Source organism: Pinus tabuliformis, chromosome Q, assembly GCF_031772625.1.
Source record: "Pinus tabuliformis cultivar Carrire ecotype Pingquan chromosome Q, CPIR1, whole genome shotgun sequence".
Classification (NCBI taxonomy): domain Eukaryota; kingdom Viridiplantae; phylum Streptophyta; class Pinopsida; order Pinales; family Pinaceae; genus Pinus; species Pinus tabuliformis.
In genome coordinates, this window is record NC_142296.1 from 353,318,889 (window position 1) to 353,346,446 (window position 27,558).

Sequence of the window (27,558 nt, forward strand, 5' to 3'; positions counted from 1 at the left end):
TTTACTTCAGGGCCAAAAATTAACTCTGGCTGGTCATCTAGGAAATTCACTGCGTCTCTATTCTCTGATATTTGAAGTGACCTACTGATTTGTTCTCTATAAACCTCATGTTTAGCCAATTCAGACAGTGAAATGGTTATTTTTAACTTGCCTATTTCAGTTTCTAGGTCGAACGGTTTTTCCACTTGAATTTTTGCATTACGGGGGCAAAGTTTTCCTTTTCTGTTGTGTTTTCAGTGGTTCTTTCTCTATCAGTAGTGCTGTTATGAACTAAATCTGCTTTAAAGTCAATTTCAGGAGACCTGTTTGCATTTTCTTTTGGAGGAAAGGAGGTAGATGGCTGATTGTTTGATGGTTGTAAGTCTGATATGTCTTGAATCGTGGGCTCTTTTGGGTTGAGGTCTTTTCTAGCAGGGAATTCTGTAGGGGAAGTTTTATCCTTTGCTTTTTTAGGCTACTTGATATCTTTCTGCTTGCTGGGTTCAGGAACATCTATTGTTCTGCTTCTCAATTTGTATTGTTTGTGAACCTCATAGACAGTTGCATCATATCCCTCTCTGAAATCAAATGATTCTACCGATTTGGTTTGAAATTGGTTGATAGTATGAGCCTCTTGGTCATCTTGGGTTAAAAAGATTTGTTGTTCACTATTTAGACCCATTAGGTTGATTTGAGTATCCTCTGTTGGCTCACTAGAGGTTGAAGCTTCAGCATAGTTTTCTTGGAATGGAGGTCTGATGTTCTAGTCAGGACCAGCCTTCCTGGTGTTAGGATTTTGATTTTTCCCGATGTTTGGATTTCTTGTGGTGTTACTCGGTTGACCTTCCCAAGAATATTTCCTTTCAATGGTTTCCACTCTATCACCCAATCTATCCATTCCTTTGATAATTGCATCTAGTTTTTGCTCAAATGCAGAAGGCTCTTCTTTGAAGGGAGTCCTTCTTTCAGCTCTAGCTCGTGCTCTCTTAGAGATCAGATTGGCCTCTACACTAACAGTTATGCTCTGCATGTCTTATAAGCTTGGAGGAGCTCTTTCCCTTAGCTGATATGCAATGTCGGAATCAAATCCATCAGGGAATTTGATCAAGGCTAAGTCAGGTGGAGGTCTAAGGTTTTGATGAATAGCATTGTACACATTATTGAATCTGGCACAGTAGTCTTGGACAGTTTCTTGTGGGCCTCTTTTCGAACTCTCATATTCTGATAGGATATGTAATGGGTCCTTCTTCTTTTCCCATCCATTCAAAAGGGTTTGGTAAAGGGCATCTGGATCAGCGATTGTGTTTACAGGAAGTTCCCTGAACCAGGTCCTTACTTCACCGGTTAAGCTTTGGAAAAAAAATTTCATTCTGAAATCATTATCATCAATTTCATAGTTCTCAAAATAGTCCATCATTTTCTTAGTATGTTGTTGTGTTGCGTAGGTGCCAATACCATCAAAATAGGTGATTTTTCTTTGATAATCTTCAGGAATAGCCCCTGGATTTGCAGGCAATTGCAGGGGAGCATATCGGTTTGCCATATTTGCAAGTATAAATGGGACATATGGAAGTACAGGGATAACAGCTGAGATAAGTGTTATGGATGGGGGAGTGGAAAATATGCTTTGAAGTGATGATGGTGAACTAGAAGAAGCGGCAGCAACAGTAGAAAGGACTGCTACTTTTCCGGGAGTAAGCTCAGATTGGGTAAGGTTTTGCTGAAGTGTATCAAGGTTTAAATTAGCAGAATTTTCTAGACTTTCTTTTCTTCTAAGGTTCTTAGAGATCAAGTTAGGATTTTCAAAGGTAGCTGGAGGATTTGGATCTGGATTTGATCTAGTGCAACGGGTCTTCTTCTTTGGAGCCAGCTTCTAAATCTGTTTTTGGGTATATTTTGAATTTTTTTTTTAAGAATACAAGTCTTGACAATATTTTGAAGGAAGTTTTTGAAATATAGGAGGCTTTGGACTTTCCTTGAGATGTGTTGAAATAGGGAAACTGATCAATTATTTGAGACAGCTGTTTAAAGCCTAAAACTAGACTGGAGATAGACTGAAGAAGCGTTTATTTACTCCTATAATTGCATAACAAAAACAGTTTCAAAGGCTGCCTAGCTAAATTCAGGCTCCAACTGTAGCTTAACAAACTAGACAGCAGTAACAAACAGTCATTCAGTTCCCCAGCGGAGTCGCCAATGATGTTATCACTCAAGTTATTCCACAAAAGCTGTGAGAAAAGGGAAAATGGCCGAGGTAAGCACTAACCAATCTTTTAGATGCAGATTCTAGCCAATCTACAGCCAGAGAGGGCTCTCTCTTTATTGTTTAGCTTTGTTTTGCTATATGTTAGGCTAGTTATGAAGTACAAGTATTTGTTTGATTTTTGGATGGTGACATTTGATAGATCAAGGGTGCAAAGTATGAGAAGTTCAGGCCATTGGGTTAATGGATTCAATGAAGGTGAACTACTAGGTATGGCCTCTTTGACATAAGGAGGAACTATAAAGGAAGATAATTAATCATGGAACAATTTTCAAGCTGGAATCAGGTGAAATGGAGTTAGGGGAAGAAAGGAAATTAAGAATCTTTCATCATGTTGATAGAAGGAATGTGGGTGAATATTACTAAGGAGCAGTTAAGAATTCCTTAATTATATTCAGGGTGTAGAACTAGGGAAACATTAGCAGTTAAGAATTCCTGCCTATGCTAGTCCTGAAGAAAACACAAAAAATAACAGAATTGAACATAGAGTATAGTTAAGCATGTTTTGAGCTATTCTTTTTCCCTGCAATTTAGAGTATGATATGTAAATGATATATAAAACACAAAAACAGTAAAACATGAGTTAGAAAATACTTATTGATCCATGAAATAATTCAAGAATTCTACAACATGGGCTTCTGCCATCAATTCCATAATCAGAGAGTTCATCAGCAAAGCATTCCAACAACCTTTTATTCAGAAGAGTTCTCAAATTTATAGCGCAATTCCAGAATGATATCACCAATCCCTAATACTTAGCTTGGCAAGGCATTTGTACAAAAATGTTTACAAAATATCTCAAAAGAGATAATATCTTGAAATAAATTCTTTTACCTACTCTACAGAAGGAGTAAATGCTCTTGGGAACAGAGAGAAATGAATGCAGAAGTAAGAAATGATGTGCTGGCCGCTTTGTTGGTGAGATGCGTTTATTATTTTCTCAGCGATTCGACTGATGGATACTTTAGTGAGCTTCCACGTTGCTGGCATTGTTTTCTCGGGTGCATTTTCCTGTGCTTTAATTGACTGCTGCCCAACACGATTTTTTATCTGCTCCTTTCTTTACTTTATGGCATCTGTTATGTTCTGGAAAAATAAACAAAACTTTGAAATCCACCCTACAAAATTTCCAGCATACTACGCCACCATTGGTCATCTGGTAATTGGTGTCTGCGCATTATTATCAGAGTCTCATCAGCATCTGTGTACCTGAAGAAAGTAGGTAGGAATGTGAAAAGATGCCTCACTTCATGTTCAATAAAAACCAGATTTTCTAAATTGTCATACAGGCTCTATCCAGATGGGAGTGCCTTCTCTCCTGCAGAACTTGATGATGTTGTGGCTTGGCTATCCACATATGTATTTAACCTATGTACATAGGCTGCATGTGTTGTTAGTCTATAGTCATCAGTTAACAAACTGGGCAGACCCTTTTCCTCCAAAACTGTAAACTTCTGTGTGAAAGCATTTATCTCCATTTGCATCTCCTGGCACTTCCTCTTCAGATTTTGTATGAAATTCCTCATGGTTGGAACCCTTTTAATTATTAGAATGGTGTCTGTCCTGTCCTTGATATCTAGTGCTGCTAGATCTTCTTTGGTGTGGGTGTTCAAGAAATGTATTAGCCTATTGGCCTGTTCGGGCATGTTTCCCAATGAATCCCCGACCCTTTGAATTTCTTCTTGAGCTGCTGTTATCAAATCAATCTGCTCATGAATTATCTATATTGATTTCCACATATCAGTGATGGATTGGCTAATGTTGGTCCACAAAATGCTCCTAATTTCTGCCAGAGGTTTGTCTAATAAGAGGTCCTTTTCCAAAGCCTTTACTTTATTCTCCAATGCCTTTACCTCTCTTCTTTTTTCTGCCACAGTCATTTTAGCTTTATCATAACTAATTTCCAACTTGGCCATTTTCTCTTTAGCATCCTTTAATTCTGACACTTGGAATCTTAGATCCTCCATAGCCTTTATCAGTTCTTCAGTAGTCATGGTAGTGCTACTGCCTGCTGCTGTTGTTGTTGAAGTACTTGGTTCTATTGATGTCGGGATAATAGGAGGGACTGTTTTTGTGACTGTAGAAGGAGCAGTTGTAACTATTGGAGCTATTTGAGATGGTTGGGAGGTCGACTCTCCCTAATTTCCTTCTAGTGCTTCCTCCAATACCTTTTCCCTTTTCCATTTCTGCCAATCTCTCATTCATTTTCATTAGCAGGTCCATAGTATCTTCCTGTGATTTTTTCTCAACAATCTCTGTAGTTTTAGGATGCATGGTAATAGGCAGCTTGAGTTGTTTCCTGAGAGCTACAATATCTTCTTCCTTCTTTTTTATTAATGCTTGGATTCCTTTGGGATCCTTTGGATCATGTCCCAGCTCTATGATAATCTCTTTGAAGGACTTAATTCTATTATCCTTAGCTAAAGAGGAAGCCTTTTCCAACTCTAATTGGGCAGAGGTATTATTTAAAGAATTCTGCAATTTGTGGGCCAACAATGCCTTATTTGCCAATGTGGAGTATACCATTTCTCCTGTTTGCTTATGTAATTCAATTTGGTCCATTGGCTAGATATCCTTGGCTAATAAATATAGATTGGTCTAATGTAATTAGCAGCTAACTATGGCTATAGCATTTTGGGCTTCAAGTGACTCAAGATCATCTTTCCTTCTTGGATTTCATATGCTGACATTAACCTTTCTTGATTTGTGGGGGCCATCTTCAGCAAATGATTATAAAGTTGAATTCTTATTGGCTAATTTTTTGCCTTTATTTCAGTAAATGTTCTCTTAATGTCAGAGCCTTGCCTACTTTGCTTCCTGGCAGAAGAGAATTCCACACTATGTTGCCTTCCAATCTCCTGCTTGTGTGAACTGGCCGATGTTTCTATAACCAGGGATGTATCCTAGTTGACCACAGCTTCTTCCCTTGGACCGTGTGTGATCTCCCGAATGAATTTCTCCTCTGATAGGGGGTTCAATCTCTACCTTTTCTCCCCTGGTTGCTCTTCAAGACCGCTGATCAGTGTGTCTTCTTGCCTGTCCCTTTTCTTGCCTCTCTCCTCATTTCGAGGAGTTTGTAGTATAGGGATTTCTGGGGCCTTTGTTTGTGCTAGGGGGACCTGCCCTTGGCCTTGTTCCTTTGATGTAGCTGGCTGGTCTATCATTATGTCCTGCTCTGAACCTATTACCTCTTTGCCTTCTGCTGACCCTGAGCTGGCTTTTTGTGTGGGTTGTTGAGAGGTCCCCGCAAAAGATGTATCACCTCCTGTGTGCTATGGCCGTTTGAAGGATACCTGTCCAAAAGAGTCCAGGTCAAGTGTTTTTTCAAGATCTTTCATGGCTTTTTCCAATTTCTCTTCCTCAATAATCTCTTCTACTAATGTGCCTTCTACCCATTCTTGTTGGTTAGCATACTGTTGAATTTCAGGGATTTTGTGGTGAACATATGCTGTAAGCTTGTTTTTCACTTTTCTATAACTTATGAAATGTTCAGGGTCATATGGTGCCCAATAAAAACTTTGATATGGTGCCCAATAAAAACTTTGTTTCAGATTAAGCTGCTGCCCTAAAATCTTATCAGCCTCTTCCCAGGCTTCCCTTTTGTTGAAGATAAAAGGGCCCAATTGATTTCTTATTTTGAGCTGTGCCTTTTTCCTAGCACCATAGAAATGAGTCAAATCTGAACTAATAAATTTCCTAAAGTATTCCAGGGAAAACAGTCTCATAGGCACATACTTTGGCAGCTTGTAGGTGCATAATTCACAACCATATTTCCGGATCTCAGTGTGATTCTGGTAAAAGTACCAGTCACCTATACTGTAGTCTTTTGAGAGATGTAAAATTTTCTGCATTTCTGCAGAGAGCCTGGTAGGAGGAGTTGTCATCAATAAAGAAGTGGCGGATGTACGAACATGTTAATGAACTCACAATATGTATAAGGAGAATTATGGACTTCATGGAATACTGAGGTTCAAAAGATTACAGACCTACGCTCTCTTTTAAGATCCAATTTTCTAAGGGGAACTTGAAAACTATCAGGTTGATTGTACAACAACAAATGATATATGTAGGATGTGTATTTGAACACTCTTTCTCTGTCCAGGCTCATGAATTGCTCATGGATTTTATTAGCTATGAAGGTGGAATAATCATATTGGACAGCAGGGGGCTGTCCTGGAGTAAACATGGACAACAAAACTAAGATAGTCTTATCAATATGCTCACTGGTTTTAGATCCCAAGATATAGGAAATCATGTCAGTAATGAATTGTCCAGCTTCATTGAACCCGACCTGATTAAAAGGAGGTGGCTGCCTGGGCTGGCGATTTGGTCTCATGAATAATTGAGCTATTCTGGTTATCTCTGAACTGGGCAGTTTTGCACCTTTGTCAAGCAAGAATTCCATCGTGAGAGGAGTCAGAGGTTGAGTTAGCTTAAAGTGCAGCATCTCATTTATGGATTGAGGTGTAATGTGAAATAAGACAGTCTCAGATGGAGCCATAACTTCTCTTTGAGTGGGGTCATAATTGGCACAACACAAGTGGATGAGATCAGGAAGCACATTTACTGAGGGGAGGTATTACATGGGAATGTTGAACTCCCACATTCCATAGACATCAGCATTTCTGCGGTGGCTATTCCTAATTTCACAAAAATCTTGGAGGTGAGGCTTGTCACCAATTAAGTCCTTAATCTGGAAATCTCTGTCAGCAAGGGGAAACCATTCCAATTCTTTGTGTGGTGCATTGAGGGGGGAAACCTTGAGGACCACTGGAGCCTCCATTATTCAATATTCTGTGAGTTTTCAATTTGAACTTTGGGTTTTATGCAGCAAAAGCAGGCAAAATAATACTTTTGGGTCCTCTTTGCGGGAGTTGTAAGCAGAAACAAGCTTGAATTCAGCTTAATGGGCGAATTTGCAGTGGGATACGGGATTTGAGGCATCTTTTTGGTAAAATGGATAAAAACAGAGGTTATAGCGCGTGTTTTGAACGTAGCACTGTGTTTCTAATTTAAATTTTGGTGCTCCGGGCAATTTTACAGAGAAAACATAGAAAAGCAGGGTTTAGGAGCAGAACTCGAGTAAATACCTATTTAATGGACGCCCTGTACAAAATGTAGGTGGCAAACCGAGTTGAGGGGCCATGCTGTGGAGTCAATTTCTCTGGGTGGCGGACTGTGCAGTTAAAATGCTGCTTCGAACATAAAAGATCATACAGAGGTTGCGCAAAAGAAACAAACAAAAAACGACATTTTACGCCTTTTTAACAAAAATTTTGTTTTGGTGGGTTTTTGGCGTGCTTTGGTCGGGTGACGTCAGCATGACGTAATCTTTGTCATGTAGCGGGGCTACGGAAGCTGACTTGGTGGTGAGGTGGCAGACACGGCGGATGATACAGTAGTGAGGTGGCATATGACGTGGGCGATGATGTGGGCGATGATGTCAGCGGCGGGAAGCGAGGGGTGGTATATGGTATTATCGCACTGCTTTTCGACAAAGGCTGTTTTGGGCGGAGGGAACTCGATAAAACCAGGCGGCGACACGTGGATCCTGTATGATGGTAAAACCACCAATTTCCCGGAGGCTAACATTCGATCATCAGAGGGGTTCCGATATTGATATGGGTCGTTGGATCTACGTGTTATCATCCAACAGATGACAGCCAACACAATAGGTGGAGGGCTAGAGTATGGGACCCGCGCGATATTATTTAACATTTTGTAATGTTTTTGCGGGGTTTTGTGATGTATTCAAACTTTGGGTTTGGGCGGGTTGGGTATTCATTTAACCGAATGTTAAATAAAACCCAGTATTATATGTGCGCGCGGGGAAGGGTTGTCCACAAGGTTTCGGATAAACCTTAGACCCCCTTAAAACGTTAACATATGGCTATACATAAGCCCGGGGTGTGGGCTTTTTATATAAGTTTTATATAATAGGGGCGGGGAAACATTTATATAGGAGTTATATAATATAAAGGTTAGTGGGTTATTATGAAAGGTAGGTTTGATCAAGACACTAAGTTAAAAGAGTAAAACTTAGGCTTAGGGGAGTGAAATGTATCCAAGTTATGGATTTGGAAAACCCAGTAGAATGGAATAAAAGTATTTTTACATAAGAGATGTGGCTTAGTCCTCTTAAGAAAAACCAGAATTTTACCTAGTTTTTTTCATGAAATGAAGGGAACTAGGAACACTGAGCAGATCTTAATGTCCTTCAGGGGATGTTAGTAAATGTTCTTGGAGAAATGAGAGGGGAAATTAGTCATGCTTCAATTGTTTTGCAGCCGCCTTGCCATGGTACTAATGATATCCATGAGATGCAATATCTTGAAAAGACAAAATTGTTCACAAGCCTCCTTCAGCAACATTAAAACTGCCTACCGAGCCTAATATACCTAACATTTTTTCTTCCTTTTTGTGTGCTATAAGGGAGGTTATGTGATTGAAACTTTTGATTGGAAAGGATTTGCATTCGTTGTGAAAAGAGCCTTGTAAAAGAACTCAACCAATCATGATCTTGAAGATTGACATATATATGCTTGCTGTTGTATAATTTCAATATTTTCTTGTTAGGTTTAATTTCAAAGATAGTTCATGGTTTGATTTCCAAGTGATTTAGATATGTAATTATTAAATTCAATTTGTAGTTAGATAAGTGATTCTTGTAAGGGATTGAACTTTCATTCGTTTGCAATGTTACTTATCTTATTTGTTGCTTGCAGTAGTTAGGTGTTGAAATTGCTTTGAATTGTTATGATCCAAGGATTGGAAAGGATTCTATTGAGCAAGATTCTGTAAGGGAATGATAGGATTCTTAATGAGTCATTAATACTCTATTTTTGTTACCTAGGCAATTAGAATTTCATTAGATTTGTTTTCATCTGAATTGATGCTTAAGTGTTTGAAAAGACAAGGAAGGACACCTTGTAAGAGAGAATTGTTAATTTCATTTCACTAGGCTATCATTAGAACCTTAGATCCTTCTAGATCTATATATATTAGATGAGGACCTCTAAGTGTACTTTCTCGGGTTGATAAAAGAATTAAGAGCTTGAATTACCTTAGTAAGTAAAGACCAAACAAGGAGATCGTTGTTGGTTAGATGTACTAAACTACTTAAGGGTAGCCCGTGATGCTTGTAACATGCAAACACTCATAGAGGTAGGCTCAGAGATGGGAGGGGGAGGACTAGGGAAAGCACCGAATAATGAGGAATATTTATAGACTTTGGATGAAACACTGGTGGAAGGGGTTGAATACTATTTGTTAGATGTTGATGAGATAATGGACTCGGGGGATGTCATGGATGTCAACTCATAGTAAGTCAACTGATCAATGGTAACGATCTTCCCTTGATGGGGGAAGTACATCTTGCAGAACACCATAGACACGATGAATGACATAGCATATGTGTAACTACGACCCAAGAGGATGTTATAATCCAAAGTAGCATCAATGACTTCAATGTCGACATGGATAGTCTTACCTGCAATGGTCACTAGACAATTGCGGTACATGCCAAAGGGCTAGGAGGGGTGTCCATCCCAGACACGCAAAGTGATGGTGTAGGGGTACAAATCAGGTGACTGCAGCTGTTTCCAAACATCAATGGACATCACATAGGTGGATGCGCCTTCATTAATAATGTATCTAGAGATGATGGAATTACAGACTCTAATTGGTATCTGGAAGGGAATAGATGAGGGCAATGGGGGATGCTCTCAAGTGTCGACCATGAAGACAATCAAATGATTGTCGGAAGGATCCACTGTAGACAAGGCAGTTAGTAGTGCCTTCTTTTGGGAAGGGCATCATTGGAGGTCTTCTAGTGTCGACATGGTGGCAGTTGCTTGCACCAAGTCGTATACTATACTATATATATGGGTGGATCTATTAAAAGCCACATTACGACATAACGGTCCCTTTGGGATCTTGGGAATGGCCTCAACTTTATGTTGAGGGATCTGTACAGGACCATTTGGTGTTGTAAGAGGCTCAGCAAATACTTCGGTTTTGGACTTCGTAGCTGATGAAGTGAAGGGATTAACATATTGACGTGACCGAGTATGTAGGTTTATATTGGAGGTGTTAACCTCATCAAAGTTCATCATAAGGATCTGGTAGTCACCAGGACTAGAAGGTTGGGGAAGGTGGGCTACTTGATCTGGTTTGGGTTGAGCAGCAACAAATCCTTGCTAAGGTAAAAGATTTGTGAGCACTGGTGGCTAGGTTGGCACAGGAACTTGAGGCACTTGTTCACTTCTAGAAGCTGATTAAGCTTCCCACATTTGGCACATCTAGGGTAAGAGGGCACACTCATGTGTGTAGTGGCGATGTACACCATAACATTCGTAAGGCTTGTTTGTATGAATAACCTTGTTTTGCTTGGGCTGGATGCCCTGTTTCTGGTTGTTAGTGTTAGTCTCATTCACTTGGGGTTCACTAGGTTGGTTACCTTGATTGCCCTGGTTACCCTTGTTACCCTTCCCCTTATTGTTTTTCTTCAAATTTGGGGGATTGGTAGCACTCTGCTACATAAAAACCTGACCGTGAAGGGGCACTGGCTACTGGGGCTGAGGATGCATGGGAGGTTACAATGCTAATGCTTGAGGGGCTGGAGAGCTAGGTTATGCATAAGGAGGAGCAATAGTTTGATAGACATGTTGGGGCCATGGAAACATGTTGGTAGCAGGAGGGGCATAAGTGTTGGAGGAACTGGTGCCCCACTATGGGTAGACATAACTCTACTAAGGATATGGTGAAGAGTGTGAAAGGGATCCAATGATACCGTCAGTGGCATGAGATTCCCCTGGTGCATTGGCACTTCCAGGATGAGGGAGGTCTAGAATTACGGTATAGACATAACCAGATTGAGAATAAATTAGATCATATCTTCAAGTGGTCTGGAGAGCTTCTTCCTCAGTCTTAGGAAAATGGGACGCGACATATTTTCCAATGGGTGACAAAACACTCTTAAGAAACCAATCTAGATAGGCATGGTCTTCGAAAGGTGGGGCATGACATGTGCTCCTGCTTTGACACCAATGTTGAAGATGGTCAGAAACGCGATTGGTGGAGGACTGATAGAATGTGGTCAATAGCTCCATACCAGTGTCGTACAAGAGAGGTAACTGGAAATATGAAAGGAACGCTTTAGCAAGCATCTCGAAAAGGGAATGAGATGTGGAGGGCTAGTCTACATACCATTTTGCAACGTCTCCAGTGACCGTGTGTTGGAAGAGTTGAAGATGAATGGAGTCATTTTTATGGAGTTGGACTAACACCACATGTGGAAGGATTGAGCATGGTTGGTAAGATCCTCTCCTGTAATACCCTCAAACTTTAGGATGTCTAAGAGAAGCTTAGTCAACATAGAGGGCCAACCAACATCATGGTGTATGGGGTCATTTATCAACCGGTTAAGATCTGGTAGACTTAACCCAACCATAAATGGGAGCATAGGGGCTACCAGAATGGTTCCTTAGAATATTCCGCTTGATTTCACCACCAATATAGAACTGGAGCCAACAACAGGCTGGGTTCTTGCACCTACTGTGGGTCCAGACATGGTGATGATATGTGGTGAAGAGGCTTGGAGTTAGATGAGGAATCATAAGAACCAAGAGAACAGATGATATGGGGACTCACAGGCCTATGAACTCGAACTTGAAAGAGTAATACACCCAAACGAGAACTAGGGGTGAAGGCCTAATAGTCTCCGTGACACATGCCTTGGTGGCGCAATGATGATAAGACACATGCTACACGGAAATGGTGAACGGAAATTCAACAATATATCTTTGTCTCGATGTGGGAAGATAAATTTATTATGTTAAGTCTTGGCTTGGTGGTGTAAACCAAGCACCCTATGCATAAGGTGTGCAAGTGTATTAATTAATTAAGCCTAGATCATGTTTGTAAAAAAGAAAAAAGATTGCTGAAAATAAATTGAAATAAATAACAGAAAATGAAGAGCAAAATGATTAACTAAACCCCACCCAAACTGGGTTTACAAACACTGTAATCCTTGGTGGCTAAAACAATGGTAAATACACTGAAACAGTCAAGAGATCTAAATTTCGATTTGACTAGGATCAGGAGACATTAAGTTGCTAGAAAGTGGTGCATCAACAATAAAAAACCAGAGGGAAGATCATTGAAGAAGATAGGGAGATGGGTGCAACACCCAGGGCAACCGATGGGACCCTAAGGAAAATGACCAAACAAGTTTAAATGTGAAACTATGGATGGTAACAACCTATCTTAATAGATCTAAATCAAAAGATTAAAAATATAGAAAATGTGGCTTAAGCACTGCAGATACTCAGACTACTCACTTAGCTAAACTCCTCCTAAAAGGTGGAAGCATACTAGAAGCCCTAGGGGAGTCTCAATTCGACTTCAATGATTAAATTAGAGTGGATCAAGGCCTAAGAGGGATGCAACAGAGGTCAGACAACCTAGTAGATAGCTCTATGTAAAACCCAAAAACCGATCTGAGAAAAACACTAAAACCCAGAAATCACAGGTATTGACCTGTTTCTCTATAAGGATCACACCTTTTGGGTTGAAAGGTGCGTTTTGGAGCCCAGATCACACTTTTTTGGCTAAAAGATGTGATTTCTATTTCGTGGATCCTGGTTAGCAAATCTCAGAAAAAAGTGCACCTTTTGTCATGGCTGGTTCCTGTGACCTGCGGAAACGACCAGAAAGCTGGAAAAAGCTAGAAATTTATCAGATCTAGAGTTCAAAAAGTAGGAAGCATTAAGATAATTGAAAAGAGAATAAACCCTAAGCTAAAAACCAAATGTCACCCAGGTTTCTGGATCTTAAGTATAAAAAACACAGCAGAGTCGCCAATTTTGTTGTAGTGTTTTCTTCTCAATGATGTATGAAAAGAACACACTTAAGATTGTGGATGACAAACAATCTCAACAATATAAATGGCTCCTACACATTATAGATCTGTATCAACTGATTGAAACAATACCTGCCAAAGTCCAGATCTATGCCACAATCATAGTTAAACAACCAAAAGAAAGACTAATAACTCCAATCATCCAGTGGAAACCAGATATGTAAAGAATAATTTTATAATAACACCTATGAAGAGAACATTTAAATGTTACCAGTCCCCTTCTATGGGATGGGTTTTTGGCTATACTCAAAAGTTTTCAGCTTGCGTAGTGTCTCTCTCCTCCATAATGTGAAAACCTAGCAAAAAGTATGGTGTGTGATAATGAAAATAATCAGAGTTACAATAGTGAGTGCAACAATGCAAATAATCAAAATGGAATAATGAATGGAAAACCCTTCTATTTATAACAAAATATTGAGTTATCCTTGAATCATGAGCAATAATAAAATATTATTGATCCCATTCTTGGAATAACCACTTGGAATATTTTCTTATATTTGTTTAGGATAGAAAAATTATTTAAACTTTTACTTAGAAATAGTAAATAAATAAATGATTTATTTATCATCTCAAGGAACTAGTTAAGGAATACTAAAAAAATAATGATTTATTTAATTATTCCTAATGGATTTAGTAAAATTTAACAAATAATGATAATTAATTGGTAATTAATTAATTATTCTTAGAGAAAAATAAGATAAATAATGGTTAAATTAATTATTCCTAGAAGAAAATTAAATAGATAATGATTTATTTAATTATTCTTCATGTGTTTAACTATAAATTACTAAAAAGGTTGTTTATTCACTAATTTCTCACAGTGAAAGCAATTTTACTACGGTAAAATTGGCTTTACATGGTGTACTTCGATCCATCTAGTAAATTAGGCTAGATCATCATTTCTTTGGTGATAGCACTATGCCTGGAGAGTACCAATCTAAAATTGTGACCTTTGATAACATTTGTGTTTATACTTCTCAGCAGCATGTGGATGGGATGAATGATGTGTTTGATCTCCAACAAGTAGATGAAGTTGATGTTAAAATGAGATTTTTTTCCCAAAGTTTAGGAGGTGATGTCAAGAAATGGTTTAGGGGTTTACATGCGCGAAGTACATCTAACCTTGATGCTTTCCATCAAACCTTTTTTGCTAGATGGGAGATCAAGAAAAATCCACTTGAACTCCCAAATGAATACAAAAGGCTAAAAAGAAAACCCAATGAAAGTGTGGAAGAATATTTTGAACAGTTTGATACTATTCACAACACCATTCCATAAGACATCAAGCCCTGCCCTAACCTAGATCTAATTGATTTTCCAGATGGTTTCAATGTAGATATCAAATATCAACTTAGAGAGAGAGACCCAACAACTTTGGTATAAATGCAAGTAAATGCAATTAAAGTTGAAGCTAACATCTTAGCCAAGAAAGCCAAACTGAAGTCTGAACATAGAGTTACCATAAAAGAAGAATCCTCTACTTTTGTTGTTGATCATAAAATTCATAACTTCGTGAGAGTAATGAATGTGATGATGCAAAGAGTAAACATTAATGACCAAACTCAATTAAGAGATAACTAAAATTCTCCTTAAACTAGAAACCAAAGCTTTAACATAAATGTTCCCCAATTTAAACAAAGAGAACATAACGGTCCAGACAAACAGGTTCAACCTCCTTTTCAGGAAAAATACATAGATAATGAGGGGAATATTGTGGAAGATTTGGATGATAATCAAATAAATTTGATGGGAATAAGCGATGATGAAGCATTTTTTTCTCACTTAAGAGGATAAGGAACTTTTTCTCCTACCCCAAACTAAATTGGAATTCGAAGAGTCAGATGAATATAAACAAGAGTTTGAAAATTCTATAATGGAAGTCCATATGCAGTACAACCTTAGGAGAAAAAAGAATTCAGATACTCTTAATGCCAAAAAATCAGATAATCTTGCTAAAAAGTCATCCGAAAATGAACTTAGGAAAACCACAGATTGTCTTCCTAATAAAATTATGGACAATGTAAGAAAAAGTAGAAATATCTGTCAAAAATGTTGTTGACAATGTTTTTGAAACTACTTAAATGAAAATCCAACTACCATTCAACAAAAAGAGACTATGACAAAACAGATCATAGAAAAATGTGAACCTCCTAATTCAATTAAGGTTCAAACATCGTTCAACATTGATAGTGAACTAGAAAAATTGAAAATTCTGATTCACCTCATAGAGTTAATGAGTAAAAGTATGTACAGACCCCAAATAATGAAAACCTTAAACATTGTGGAAAACAATGACTCTGTAAATCTAAATGATGACCACCCTGAACTCTTATTTGGACTAGAAGTTGAGGGTAAACATCAGGAAGAAAGAAATTTTTCATTCTATGTTAGCCCGAATATTCAAGACAAGATTCTCCATAATGCTATGTTAGGTTCATGTGAAACCCACAATTTAATACGTAAAGATGTGATGGAGAAATTAGGACATGGTGTTACTAGACCCTACAAATCCTTGTATTCCTTTGATTCCAGCAAAGTTAGATGCATAGGTCTTATCAAAGCCGTATGTGTTACTTTAGCCCAAATCCCTGCTAAAAGTCCAGTAATGGACATAGTGGTTGCACATATTCCCCTAAAGTACGGCATCTTGTTGTCATGCTCATGCGGAGAAAAACTACAAGGAACCCTACAAATGGAAATGACCTTTGCTACCATACCAGTTTTTGGGGAGAAAAGAAGACTATATAGGGAGACCTTAATGAAATTCATGGTCAGTAGTCAAGGCGGACCTCAAAACTATCCACATTATTCTGTTCATTCATATTTGGATCGTTTTATTCTTTATAATGATGGGGATATCAACACTCAAGAACTCAATGTTGAAACTAAAATTTCTAAAATAGAACCTACCCAAACACAAATAACATAGCTAAAAACTCTTCCTGAAACTCTTTGCAACATGATTTTTTATGGCTCTTGCAGTAAAGATGGGAATTGAGCTAGAATTTGGGTGGTTAACGGAGGAAATAACCATGTTGAGGATCACTCATACAAGCTTAATTTTCAATGTACTAATAACATAGCAGAGTATGAAGCCCTTATTTTAGGATTACAGCTGTTAAAAAAGTTAGGTGCTAAAAGAATCTCCATTGAAGGGCATGATGAATTAATTATCATACAAATTAAAGGAGAATATTCAGCCAAACATCCTAGGATGAGAGCATACATAAATGTTGTACTTGACTTCCTAGAAGGTTTCCTTGAATATGACCTTTCTGCAATTCCTAGAAAACAAAACATCATTCCAAACAATCTATCTTTTTTAGCTAACTCTTGTAAAATGCCTTATCCTAATCAAGAATATGTACTCGAGGTAAAACATTGACTAGATGTACCTGATAATATGATATATTGGTAGGTATTTGGAAATGATAAACAAATTGAAAGTTTCCTACAATCAAAAGATGAATTGGAAGATGAAAATATTGATTTGGAATCTGAAGTAGATAGTCAAATTGTTGAACACTCTGATCGAGGAAGCCAATTAGATGATTTAGATGTCAATGCACCATTAGATAAAGTTATAAATAAATTATAATTTCTTGAAATAGACCTAGAAAAGGAAGAGTTTGAAATACTCTAGCTTAAGGATAATGTTCTTCCTAGATGTCTAGCCCCACTAGAAGATCTATTTTATTTCAATGATGTGGCTGAAAACCCTAAGATTGAGTCATGAAGAACAACAATTGAAAATTGTAATTTAGGTACTGAAAAGGACCCCAAAATCATGAAACTATCTAAATCAACCCTAGTAGCTGAAAAACAAAAGTATATTGATTTATTCAAAGAATTTAGTGATGTTTTCACTTGGAGATATGAATATCTTAAAACATACGACATCGAAATTATACAACACAAAATTCCAATTAAGGAAAATCAAAAAAACATTTAAACAAAAACTTTGCAGAATAAATATGGTTTTGATTCCTTTAATTGAGAAATAAATCAAAAGAATGTATGATTCCAAAACCATAGTTCCTCCTAGGTACTCTAAGTGGGTTTCCAACATTGTGCCAACTAGGAAGAAAACATGTGAAATCAGGTTGTGCATAGATTTCAGAAACCTAAACAAACTTTCCCTAAAAGACAACTATCCCTTACCTAAAATGGACCACATTCTGTGAAAGGTAGTTGGATATTCTAGGATTTCCTTATTAGATGGATTCTTAGGTTATAATCAGGTCTTAGTTCATCCAGAGGATCAGGATGAAACAACTTTACCACTCCATGGGGTACCTTCATGTATGTGAAGATGCCTTCTGGATTAATGAATGTTGGCACCACATTTCAAATAGAAATGGATATTGATTTTGCTCACGAAACTGGCAGGTTTATTGTGATCTATCTGGATAACATAATTGTATATTCTATATCTAATGAAGAACATCTCATGCACCTAAGAAGAGTTCTTAAAAAGTGTAGAAAGTTTGGAATCTCATTAAATCCTAAGAAAAAAATCTTTGGGCTTGAAGAAGGAAAACTTCTTGGTCACATTATATCTAAGGAAGGTATTAGAATTGATCCTAAAAGTATTGAAGCTATTTTGAAAATAAATCATCTAAGAAATATTAAATAACTTCAATCATTCATTTGGAGGATAAACTTCCTTAGGAGGTTCATCCCTAACCTTGCAGAACATCTCAAAAACATCACAAATATGCTAAAATGACATTCTGAAATCAGGTGGGATCTTGAAGCTAGGCAATCATTTAACCAGATTAAACAGGAATTAAGAAAGGCACCAATTGTTATTAGTCCAGATTTTACTAAAGATTTTATAATTTTCTCATTTGCTTCTAAACATATTGTTCCAGCGATCCTTCTGTAGAAAAATGTTGATGGATATGAACAACCCATTTCTTTCTTTAGCAAGGCTTTAAGGGATGCTACGCTCAAGTACAACATAATGGAAAAATAGGCTTTTGCACTGATAAAAGTAATTAAAAAATTTAGGGTATATATCCCTCATTCTGATATAATTTCTTATGTACCAAATGTTGTAGTTAAAGACATCTTCACACAGAATGGACCATATGGAAAGAGAGGTAAATGGATTTCCATCATTCGGGAATATGATATGGAAATCAAGCCAACCAGGCTCATCAAAGGAGAGGGATTAGCCATATTAATGGTTGAACCTAATTTGAATGCTTTGAATATCAACTTTGTAGTTGAATTGGATGATCAAGAGGAACAAGCGACTCCACAATTAGATGAGGATTTTATAACCTCACTCTAGTATGCAGACCTTATTTATGCATTGTTTAATTTAAATGCTCCTCCCGGTTTAACAAAAATAAAGGCTAGATTTCTGAAATATAAATTTTGCATCATAGAAAATGTTTTGTATTGGAAAGATGTTGGTGGTCTTCTACTAAAGTGTCAATTGAGTGATGATGCAGAAATAACAATGTAGGCATTCGATGAAAGTGACTGTGGTTGCCATCTCTATTGGAGAACCACTACTAATAACATGTTTAGAGCTGGTTTTTACTAGCCTACACTTTTTGCAGATGTCCATAGTAAGGTAACCTCTTGCCACAAGTGACAAATCCTTCAGGGAAAAAGACAACTTTTTCCTTTACCTTTGAAGCCCATATCTATTGAAATCCCTTTCCAACAGTAGGGATTGGATTTCATTGGAGAATCCACTATCCTCTACTCAACATAAATTGATCCTTACTACTACTGACTACTTCACCAAATGGATTGAGGCCACTCCTTCTAGACTAGCCACAAATGTTGTAATCATCAAATTATTAAAAACCAATATCTTGTCTAGATTTGGCTACCCAATCAGGCTTATTATGGACAATGCTGTAGCCTTTACGTGTAAGAAAATAATAGATTTCTCCAATAAATAACATATTACTTTGGGGAATTCAACTACTTATTACCCACAGTGTAATGGGTTAGCGTAATCTTCAAAGAAAATTCTGGTAAATATTTTGAAGAAGTTGTTAGTAGACAACAGAAGCTCATGGCATAAAAAACTCATAAATGCACTTTGGGCTGATAGGCTCACCACAAAGAAATCAATTGGCATGTAACCATACCAATTGGTTTATGGAATGGATGTTGGTTTTCCATCCTCTTTGGGAGTTCCAGTAATGAAGTTAATTGAGGAATTGTAGGTTGAGCCAAATGATATTTAAAGGAGGATTGATTAGACAATCTAGTTGCAGCAATTGGGGGAAGAAGTTTATAACAAGGCTTAAGTCATTCATGAGAATATTAAGAAAGTTTTTGAGAGAAGGAAAAAGGAAAACGATTTCACCATTGGTGATAAAGTCTTAAAGTGGGATTCAAGAAGACAGGATAAAGGGAAGCATAGAAAATTTGACAACTTATGGATGGGGCCTTATGTTGTTTATGCTTTCAAAGGGAATAGTTCATTTTTATCAGAAATTTGGATGGGACAAAATTACTTGGTGGGTCTGTCAATGGCAAGATGCTCAAACACTATTTTTCTAATCCATAGATATTTTCTTAACATTTCCCATTGTAAATATATTTTTTCTTATTGTTTGGACTGGGTTACCTATTAAAAGAAGTTGAAGCCCACAAAGAAGGCCCTGAGACTCTATTGATGAGTTACCATAAATATTACAACAAAGAAATTAGAGGTGGATGTTGCTGAAATAAAAACTCAAGACTACTAACCAAATGTTCTTCGCACATGACAAGGAGAGTGTCATCCCCAGCTGGAGCCACTGTTAGGGTCCTATAATTTATAGGATGTCAAGGTATTTGAGTGTTATATCTCAGGAATCCTATTTTGTGAATACTTGTCAATCTCCCAATGATTTCCAAATAAAAGAAAAATAGAATAAAAAATGAAAAGAGGGTATAAAGAAGAAAAATAAAGAGAAAAACAAAAATTTCGAAAAAGAAGAAAATTTGGACCTTGCCAAAGGAAATAAAATCAATAAAAAATAATAATATTGAAAGTGTTGCAAGTCTAAATGCCACTATTCATACATAGTTTTTTTTTCATTTCTGGAAAATAAAAGTTGTGTGCAGCTTGTTCAAAATGCCACAATCACTAGTTTTAGCTTAATCATACAGTTTAATCATGATTTTACTATTTTAAACGTTTGTAAATTAGATAGAGGAATAAAGATTTACCCAAGAATTTAATCTGGGTAAATCATTAGTTAGGTAGAAAATGACATTAATCCAACTGTTTAATATGGGCCAATAGGAGAAATAAGGATATGTTAGTTAGTTTTTCATTATGCATAAAATAAAATAAAATGGGGTTTCTAATCTAAATGCACCCTAGAGATAGAAATAAAAAATGCTAGTGTAGCTAAGGGTAGGTAAATTAGGTGGTTTGCTAAATATTTGCATATAAAAATTTCATCCTAAGTATGAGGATTTGGAAAAATACGTAAATGTCCATGTTATGGATAGTGTATTTCAAAATATTTCATTATATATCCCTTATCCTAAGTTTTAAAATTTGAATGTGCGCGCTATGGCTAAATTATTTCATACTCTTCATAATCCATCCTTATCCTAGGTTCAAAAGGCTAATGATAAAAGAGCATAATGACATATATTCTTTGTCACTTGCGATTAAAGTTCAGTCGCATTCAGTGCCTTGGGATCCGATCCCCTGCTTCATCCATGGACCTCGTCTTTTCCTGGCCCCACCTTTGCATTCTGTCTTTACCATCAAGGTGGGGGGGGGGGGGTTTCAGAAGGCGGTTTCTCCTATTGGGTCCTACTCCTTACGTGACACGTTGTGGTGATTTCGAACCCCCCCAACCAATACCACTTACTGCCTACAACCCCCTCTAGAAACTGCTTATCCCTTATCTGTTTTGTCACGCCTGACCAATCTTCCTCTTCCACTCATTGCCTACCACATGGCATGACCATTGGGCCAATTGAATGAATTCCCATCCAAATACCCATTCTTCATTTATTTCATTTTCTCGGGTAACCATTCAGCCTAACCGTCCCATGCCTTTCCAACGGGAATTGTATTAATGTTTAAATAAAACTAAGCTTGTCATTCTCAACCTTTCACTCCTGATTGTTTCTTCTATTCATAATTTATTCAGTAATCTCCATCAAAGCTTATATGCCACCAGGATTGTGACATAAAGTGATATTTCTTTTCCTTTTCACCTAACAGAATATTATCGTTTCTGAGCTTGATAAGCCTCCTCTACATATTCATAATATTCAGAAATATTTTACAGTCATGCCTCCTAAGACTAAGACCTAGGATAAGGCCATGAATCCTTTAATTCCCCCTCCTATAGACTTAGATCATACACCTTTGGCTAACAGGGATTACCGGATAAGTGAAACTCTATGTGACTCTGATTTTCTAGAGTCGTATTGTTGGTTACAAGATAAGAACATAGATAAAACTGATGAGATTGGACTCTAGTAGTCCAACCTCCCCCATTATATGTTCCCCTTGACATTCCAAGCCCCAGAATTTACCAAAAGATGTGAAGCTTGTTATGTCCCTGCCCAAAGAGCCATAATTTCCTCTACATGTGACATTATTTTCACCATTACATCCAAATCCGTTGACCAAATGATGCTTGCCCCTACTATTGAAAATATTGCCCCTTTCTCCGTAGAAGCTCTCACCCAACATTCTAAAAAGCTGCACTTTACCACCAAAGCCAAAACTTTTGAGATTTTCTTACCAGAGAATGATTGATTACCCAAGAAGAATCCTCCATAACATTCTTCCATTTTCCCTGATCAAGACAACGAGATTATTTCCACCATTTCTTAAATTTTAGGCTATCATTTTGATCAGTGGGTAGATGAGTCAGTTTTAGGATTCCTCTCCACATTTTCTACGGATAGAAAGCCCTTTATGATTTTCAATTTTAGTCAATTATTGGCTGATAATATCCATGAGAAATTTATTAAATTTCTCATAGATTAGGCGTTCAATTACACCTATATTTTGATTTACATGTTCATCTATTATCAAGTAGAAAAGTTCAATTTTGCATTATAGAAGTTGGATGATGCAGGGAACCTACAACCAGTCATCTTTTGGACCTCATTAATGATGAAAGAACAACAGGAATTCACATACAATCAATTCATTGAAGACTTTGTTCATACAGCCATGAACATTCTTAACAGTGTAGTAAAACCATGAATTAGTGAGGAAATCAAGAGAATTCTACATCTCCCATACCAAGCAAAGACTGGTGATTGGTATCTATATCAAAACTACATAGAGATTAAAGTCTATGGATGTGAACTAGCCACCTATAAAATCGCAAAGTACCTCCCAATGGGGATATTTGATCTAGAGTATATTAGGTAGATGGTGAACACAGATGACATCCACTTTCTAGTGGCCATGAAGAAGGCACAATTCAGAATAAAAACACAAGTGGGCCCATTTTTGTGCAACACAAGGACAACAGGGCAGGAAGCAAATAAAATACTAAAGGAGATGAAGTTTAGCTTGAGTTTTACATGGTCTTACGATCCCTAGGGCATCATCTCAAAGATCAGAGTGGAAAATAAGAACGCTCCTTACATTCACCCTTCAAGGCCAGACATATAGAAGTATGCCAATCAGTTGGAGTCGAAAAAAAATAAATTGCAGGAAGTTGAAGAATAGCTTGTATCTACATCCAGTTTGTAGACCCCTATTCCTCAAGAAAAATCAAGCAAAAGGTAGAGGGAGGAAGGGTCATCGTCTACTACTAGAAGTGAAGCTAGAGAACTCATAATCAGTTAAAGAGACCCAAGGTAACTCACAAACCAAAAGAAGAAAAAGACACTGAAGAGCAGGAAGTTATCATCATCACAGATTCACCACCGACAACCACCAAGTTCAGTACATCTCCTTCTGAACCTTCATCTTCACAAGGTCATAATGAGACTGAGCTGGAATGACAAACTGTCCAAACAGATAAGGAGAAGACAATTTTTGATAGGTACAGGGAGATAAAGCTCAGGAATGAAATTCTAAAAAACAACACTTATAACCAATTCCGGAAGCAAACTTCCCGCTCACAAAGTATATTGCTTTCAATATATGATACAGAGGATGGTAAAATGTAGATGGGCTCTCTTGAGGCCTGTTGGGTTCTGTTTTATTCTTTCCACAACTAGCCCATGTGGTTAACTGGGGGGTTACAGGGGGGGCGGAGCCCCCCTTCGTTGCGCCAATTGTGTAGTTTGGTGGGGGGTTCATAGGGGGTTTGAGGTGTACCTGTAACCCCACTTTATGGTGTCTGGGGTAGCACACTAGAAAATTTTGGTTTTGGACCCTATGTTAGGTTGGCCAGACCCACCTATGGTTTTATGCATGATTTTTGCACATGTTTTTTGGACGCGATGGTTTTCAGTCCATGGTATTGGATGCTTCAGCATGTATAAATATGTATTATAACATTGAGAGGAAAATAATGAAAAATTAAGCTAGTAGTCCCGATTTTGGGATCCAGCGGAAAATCTCTGTGTATATGTGTTTTATGTGTTATGCTCCTACATTATTTATTTTATATGTTTTAGAATTCGTATGCAGGTAATTTTTGTACGGGGTTAAAACCTACATTTGGTATCAGAGTTGTTTTGGCTTCAAGGGGATGCCTTTGTTGCTGAGGGGTTTCAATCGGGCCTATGGTAGACCCTGTTCAGTGGGAGATCTACGAGATCGGTTTTAGTGGTGAAAGAATATGGCGAGCAGTGGAAAGATAGAGATCGAGAAATTTAATGGTGAGAGTTTTGGGTCATGGAAACTGAATATGGAGGAACTGTTGGTGGATAAAGATTAGTGGATCACAATAGATCCAGGTACTAAATGAACAGGAGTGTTCGATGAAGAATGGAAAAAGTTGGATCAGAAGGCAAAGAGCACAATACAATTATGTGTCTCAGATTCAGTATTGTTGAATGTATCAGGGGAAGCTAGGGCGAAGGCTTTGTGAGACAAGTTAGGGACCTTGTACCAATCTAAGTCTCTAGTGAATAAAATTTTCTTCTGGAAAAAGCTATATAACTTGAGGATGAAAGATGGAGACTCAGTGATAGAGCATCTGAACGCATTTAATACTGTGGTAAGTCAGTTAGCGTCTGTTGATATTAAAATTTCAGACGAAGATAAGCGCATCATTTTTTTGTGTTCACTACCAGATTCGTGGGATAGTCTGGTTATTGCAATAGGTAGCAATGTAACCACCTTTCAGTTTGATGAAATAGTCTCATCCTTGCTGACGGAGGAGATGAGATGGAAAAATATGAAGAGCGAGAATGGTGATGCTTTGTCTATATGAGGACGGTCCCAGAACAGAAACAAAAATAAGTCATCGAGTGGGAGATATAAATCTAGAGGGAGTTTAAATCTCCAGGAAAGCCTGTAAAGGTGGTGTGCTGGAAATGTGGAAAGGAAGGGCACTACAAAAGGGACTGTAAATCTAAAGCTCTTGATAAAGGAAAGGGATCTGATGATTCTCCTTCTGCAAAGGCAAAAATGACCTCAGATGAAGGTGGGGATGTGTACTTGGCTTCTTCAAGTACACATGTAGATCATGAAGCATGGTTGATTAACTCAGGTGCATCCATTCACTTCACTCCCCATAGAGAGTGGTTTTACGAGTATGAGAAATACAATGGTGGTGATGTCTTCTTAGGGGATGATAGGAAGGCTAGAATCATTGGTCGCGGAAAATTAAAGTTCAAGTTGCAAGGTGGAAGGGTTAGAACACTTTCGGGTGTTCTCCATATTCCTGCATTGGCCAGAAATCTGATTTTTGTAAGCAAACTGGATGATGCAAGTGTAAAAACAGTGTTCGAAAAATATACCTGCAAGATGGTTCAGGAAGCACTGGTATTGATGCGGGGAGTTCGGATTGGAACTCTGTACAAGCTGCAAGGTAGCACTGTTGTTGATGGATACAACAGTTCTGTGGTTCCTGAATGTGGAGTAGAAAATATACTGGTCTCTAAAGAGAAGACCATGTTGTGGCATCAAAGGCTTGGACATATTGGAGAGAAGGGCCTTCAATACTTCATGGCAAAGGTATGGTAGAAGGTATGAGCAATAGCTCTCTGGATTTTGATTTCTGTGAAAATTGTGTATATGAGAAGCAGAATCAGGTGAGTTTCCCCTCTAGTGGTAAGAGGGTGAAACAGATAATAGAGCTTGTGCATAGTGATATGTTTGGATCTGTGAAGGTTCCATCACTGGGCAAGTCTATGTACTATGTATCACTTATAGATGACTTCTCAAGGAATACATGGATATATTTCCTTAAGAGGAAATCTAAAGTCTTTGACAGGTTTAAAGAATTCAAGGCTCTTGTGGAAAATTAGACAGAGAGGAAGGTAAAGGTTCTGAGAACAGATAATGGTGGAGAGTTTTGCAGCAAGGAATTTGAAGAATTCTGTAAGAAGTGTGGTATAGCATGACAGAAGACTACTCCATATACACCTCAGCAAAATGGAGTTGCAAAAAGAATGAATAAGACATTGATGGAAAGGGCAAGAAGCATGATCAGTGGTGCTGGGTTAGGACAGGAATTTTGGGTAGAGGCGGTGGATGTTTCATGTTACCTGGTCAATAGGTCACCTTCATCAACATTGGAGGATAGGACTCCATAAGAGGTATGGACTAGTAAGAAACCCTCTCTTTCACATCTGAGGGTATTTGGATTCGATGCATATGTACATGTTCCAAAGGAGAAATGAACCAAGTTGGATAGTAAATCTAAAAAGTGCATCTTTATTGGGTATAAGGATGGTTTAAAGGGTTATAAGCTTTGGAACCCAGTCACACGGAAGGTTGTGTACAGCCGAGATGTGGTGTTCAGAGACGTAAAAGATGTTATTAAACATGAAGTCCAACCAAAGGAACCTGAGAAGATAGAGTTTGAGCTAAAGGAGGAGGAATCATACTCTACAGTAGAGGAGGAATGAGAAGATGAAGAGCCACAAACTTCGGGTGTAAGAAGATCAACTCAGGAAAGAAGGCAGCCAGAAAGGTATAGTCCATCTACTTTCTATTCAAATTTTGCTTTATCTATTACTGATAATGATCCCAGAACTTTGAAGGAAGCATTAGATTCAGAGGATGGAAAACTCTCGAAAGAGGCCATGGTTGATGAAATGGAATCTTTGCACAAAAATGAGGCCTGGGATCTAGTGGAGTTGCCTGCTGGAAGGAAACCCATTGGCAACAAATGGGTGTTCAAGAAGAAGATAAATGCAGAAGGAAAGGTGGAGAAATACAAAGCTTGGTTGGTAGAAAAAGGTTATTCCGAGGTGCCAGGAATTGATTTTGGTGATATTTTTTTTCATGTTACCAAGGTAACTTCTATTAGATTACTTTTATCTGTTGTTGCTGCTTTTGATTTTGAGGTAGAACAGATGGATGTGAAGATAGAATTTCTTCATGGGGATTTGGAAGAGGAAATATACATGAAGCAACCTAAAGGCTTGTGGTGAAGGGTAAGAAAGAACTGGTATGCAAGTTAAAGAAGTCTCTGTATGGGTTAAAACAGTCACCAAGGATGTGGTATTAGAAATTTGATACATTTATACGAGGACTTGGCTTCACCAGAAGCAAAGTAGATCATTGTGTGTATTTTAAATTAACTGGTGACCGTGTTATTTATTTGGTCTTCTATGTGGATGATATGTTGCTAGTTGGAAATGACAAAGAAATTATCCAGGATTTGAAGACCCAATTGTCCTCCAAATTCGACATGAAAGATCTTGGTGCTGCAAACTATATTTTGGGCATGGAAATTAAAAGAGATTGGGCAAAGAGGAAGCTCTAGTTAAACCAGAGGAAGTATGTCAAGACAATACTGCAGAGGTTTAATATGCAGGATAGTAAATCTGTGAAGGTTCCTATTCCTATAGGTGTGAGGTTATCTATTGAACAGTGTCGCATGACATAAGAAGAGGAAGAGTACATGTCCCATGTTCCATATGCAAGTGCAGTCAGTAACCTGATGTATACAATGCTTTGTACTAGACCAGACATTGCACATGCAGTGGGAGTATTGAACAGGTTTATGTCAAAAACAGGGAAGGAGCACTAGATAGCAATGAAGCGAGTTTTCAGGTATTTGCGTGGCACTAGTGATTATGGTTTGTGCTACCAAGGAAGATCACGATTGGACAAAATGTTGGATATTTATGGCTTTGTTGATGAAGACTGGGTTGGAGATCTGGATTAGAGAAGATCTACAAGGGGGTATGTGTTTAGCCTATTTGGAGGTGCATTCAGTTGGATGAGTAAGAAACAATCTGTAGTGGCACTATCAACTACAAAGGCAGAATACATGGCAGCCACTCATGCAAGCAAGGAAGCAGTTTGCTTGTA